This window comes from Schistocerca serialis, unplaced genomic scaffold (assembly GCF_023864345.2).
Source record: "Schistocerca serialis cubense isolate TAMUIC-IGC-003099 unplaced genomic scaffold, iqSchSeri2.2 HiC_scaffold_185, whole genome shotgun sequence".
Classification (NCBI taxonomy): domain Eukaryota; kingdom Metazoa; phylum Arthropoda; class Insecta; order Orthoptera; family Acrididae; genus Schistocerca; species Schistocerca serialis.
This window is the reverse complement of record NW_026047746.1, coordinates 67,501-70,000: the sequence shown is the minus strand read 5'-3', so window position 1 is coordinate 70,000 and position 2,500 is coordinate 67,501. Positions and strand designations below refer to the sequence as shown.

Genomic DNA, 2,500 nt, shown 5'->3' with positions numbered 1-2,500 from the left:
GCCTGCACCGTCGCAGGCTGGCCCTATCTTCTTTAGCGCCAGGAGACGGGACCGACGGAGGGTTGGACCCATCCATCGGCAAGATGGAATGCCGAGGCCCCCCTGGGCAACAGGAGCGTGGAAGTATCCCAGGGGGGTGTCCGCCGGAAGGCGGAACCATCTCCTGACGGCGGCCCGGATGGTGACGTCGGCCGACTTCAATGCACCAACCCGGGTGCGGCTGAGGGCCAGCCCGTGGTACAGGCCAGGGAGAAGTACGTTGGTGAGAGCGTGGAGGCGCTGTTGCGGCTTCAGCGGAGCTCGGGAGATGACGTCAAGCTGCTCCACCAGGTGGCGACGTGGGTTGAAGACACAGCGACCCGCCGTGGAAAATTGCAGCCCCAGGTACCGGAAGGTTTCACCCACACGCAGGGCAGGCAAGGTGGTGTTGCCTGCTGTGAAGGTGACATTGCTGTCCACCTTCACCTTCTTCTCGCGCCCTGACGCGACTAAGGCGAGGGTGAAACACTTCCGGGCGTTGATCTGCAGCCCCAGGTGGGCGAGGGCTGCGGTAGCTGCGTCGATGAGGGACTGCAAGCCCCTCGGGGTCGCTGCAAACAGCAAGACGTCATCTGCAAAGGCCGCAGCGTTGACTCTGCGACCGAGGATCCGAGCTCCGATGTGGGAGGGCAGTTGGCCTAAAACGTAGTCCACCGCAAAGTTGAACAGGAGGGGGGAGAGGGGATCGCCCTGGCGAACGCCCCGTGCTGGCTGCACAGACACGCCCACGCCGGCGCCGTCCGCTATCACTGTCGTGCTGCCCTCGTAGCACCGCTCGACATACTCGACAAAGCAATCCGGTAGGCCATGCGCCTTCAGCACGGGGCGAAGGGCAGCATGATCCACCGAATCGAATGCCTTCGATACGTCGATCGATGCCACAAAGACAGAGCGGCAGGAGCGGACTGCGTCGGTGAGAGCAGTGTCCAAGATGAAAGTATTTTCCAACATCCCATCCCGAGGGATGAATGCCCGCTGACGTTCGTCCACAGCACAAGCGCGCATCAGGCGTGACGCGAGAACCTTGTGAAAGGTCCGCGCCAACACCGAGCAGACCGTAATGGGGCGAAAGTCAGCGGGGGATGTTGGTGCAGCCGTTTTCGGGAGAAGGGACGTCCGCGCGCGAAGCAGGCGTTCCGGAAGGGCGCGGGCCAGAAGGAAGAGATTCATCACTTTCACCAGGACTTCATGCGGTAGGCGCCGCAACTCCGCTGGGGTAAGGCCGTCAGGCCCAGCTGCTGATCCCCTGGGCGGCAACGCGGCGGCGACCTCCTCATGTGTGACCGGCCCCCATAGGCACTCAAGAGCGACAGGCTCCGAGTGCGGGAGGAGGCGGTCACGGATGAAGCCCGCAGTGGAGACGGGCTTCTTAGTGAAGAGGTCCGCCCAGAAGTCCAGCAGACCAGGGATGGCAGGTGGCGGCTGGAGCAGGGTGCCATCCAAGAGGCCGCGCACGCAACGTGCACGCGACCGTCGGAAGGCATCCTGCGTTCTTGCGTATTCCCAGCGGCGCCGCTTGCGCTTCTGCGTCGGCGGCGCGGCAGGCGGCCGCTTCGATGGTTGGCGCGGCCGCTGTGTCCTGGTGATCGATCTCTCCCCTCTGGACCCGACCGACGCAAGGGCATCCGGGAGCATGCCCAGGATGACATCGGGCGGCGTGCCCCGCCCCAGACCTATGACTCGATCCAGGGCAGAGAAACGCTGGGCGGAAGCAGGTAGCCCCGCCAGATGCTCCCAGATGGCGGCGTCAGTCGGCCCCTCCGGCGGCGGCCCGGTGGTGTCGGCCGCGAAGTCCTCGGCTGCGTCGACGGGCGGCGCAGCGGCCTCGCCCGCGTCAGGCGGCGGGCTCGCTGCTCCCCGGTGGGACGCCGGCTCTTCCCCCCGACCGATCTCAAGCGCCTCCATGAACTGGCGGACAAGCTGCTTGTGGGCAGCTTGCCGCCGTCGGCACTTGATTGCCTCAAGCGTTCGGTCGGGGAACATCCTGATGAGCTCTTGATTAACAAAGAAGAACCGGGCGTCCCTCTCAAGGAACAATTCGGCTTCCGCCTTGGCGAGCGACAGGACTTCTTAAGAGAGTCATAGTTACTCCCGCCGTTTACCCGCGCTTGCTTGAATTTCTTCACGTTGACATTCAGAGCACTGGGCAGAAATCACATTGCGTCAACACCCGCTAGGGCCATCGCAATGCTTTGTTTTAATTAGACAGTCGGATTCCCCCAGTCCGTGCCAGTTCTGAGTTGATCGTTGAATGGCGGCCGAAGAGAATCCGCGCACCCGCGCGCCCCCGGAGGAGCACGCTAAGGCGGACGCGGCCTCGCAGCAAGGAAGATCCGTGGGAGGCCAAGGCACGGGACCGAGCTCGGATCCTGCACGCAGGTTGAAGCACCGGGGCGCGAACGCCGCGCAGGCGCGCGCATCCTGCACCGCCGGCCAGCACGAGGCCGACCAACGGCGAGAG

General features: G+C 64.4%; 1 pseudogene; it reads right to left on the bottom strand.

The window, feature by feature from the left end:
- The window catches only part of LOC126443790 (large subunit ribosomal RNA), a 7,440-nt pseudogene that overhangs the window by 2,448 nt on the left and 2,492 nt on the right, over window positions 1-2,500 (bottom strand).